This window comes from Gorilla gorilla, chromosome 3 (genome assembly GCF_029281585.2).
Source record: "Gorilla gorilla gorilla isolate KB3781 chromosome 3, NHGRI_mGorGor1-v2.1_pri, whole genome shotgun sequence".
Lineage (NCBI taxonomy): Eukaryota > Metazoa > Chordata > Mammalia > Primates > Hominidae > Gorilla > Gorilla gorilla.
The window spans coordinates 124,287,077-124,288,043 of record NC_073227.2 but is presented as its reverse complement, the minus strand read 5'-3'; the positions used below and the strand labels follow the sequence as shown (position 1 = coordinate 124,288,043).

The following is a 967-nucleotide window of genomic DNA, read 5'->3' as shown; positions in this document are numbered from 1 at the left end:
TCTTGCTTTCATCCAAATTTTGACAATTATGAATAAATCTTCTGTAAACATATGTGTGCAGATTTTTTTGTGGACTTAATTTTCAATCCAGTTGGGCAAATACCAAAGGGTACCATTGCTGGATCATATGGTAAGAGTATGTTTAGTGTTATAAGAAAGTGTCAAAATGTCTTACAAAGGTGTTGTACCATTTACATGCACACCAGCAGTGAATGAGAGCTTCTACTGTTTCACATGTTTGCCAACATTTAGTGTTGTTAGTGTTTTGGATGTTAGTTATTCTAATGAGTTTGCAGTGATATCTCATTGCTTTAATCTGCAATTCTTTAATGATGTATGGTGTTTACCATCTTTTTATATGCTTATTTGAAAAACAGAAAATGTGTTACAAATTTGTCATTCTTGCACAGGGGATATTCTAATCTCACTGTGTCACTTCAGTTTTTGTGTATGTGATTCCAAAGTGAACACTGTTATGTTTTTTTGATTCCCAAGTTAAACGATGGGTTAAAACAAACAAGTAATAGGTAGTGAGTATATGACCTGGAGTTTGCCATTGACGGAAGAGCCATGTCTGTTTGGAGCCAATGGAGTTTGCCACTGATGGAAGAGCCATGAAATAGAAATGAGATCAGAAACCTGTGAATGGAGCAAACAGATTAAGAGGTATGTGGGAATACAGAAGAGAGAGAGAGAAAAAAAAAATGTAGGAAGGAGAAGGTGTGTCAGCCAGAACCAAAAAGGCAACCTAGCTTCAATGTTGGCAGGTATAAAATAGGATAGATTTTGAGGTGGAAGTAAACAAATACAAGGGGATAAAGGAAGCTATTGGAGCTTGGTTTAAGAAACACTAAGCAGGTTGTCTCCCAATACTTAACTCTTGCATCTTTCCCTCAAGCCAAGTTTATACAGAATTTAGAAATATCAATTTTAAAGTGCTGGACATTTTCATTTTTCTCAAGCCAAG

General features: G+C 35.7%; 1 non-coding gene across 1 annotated transcript; it reads right to left on the bottom strand.

The window, feature by feature from the left end:
* Positions 1–369: 369 nt before the first annotated feature.
* On the bottom strand, positions 370–471 carry LOC115934435 (U6 spliceosomal RNA). Its single transcript, XR_004070235.2, has one exon. It is a non-coding gene; the product is annotated as a U6 spliceosomal RNA (small nuclear RNA).
* Between the last annotated feature and the right edge of the window lie 496 nt (positions 472–967).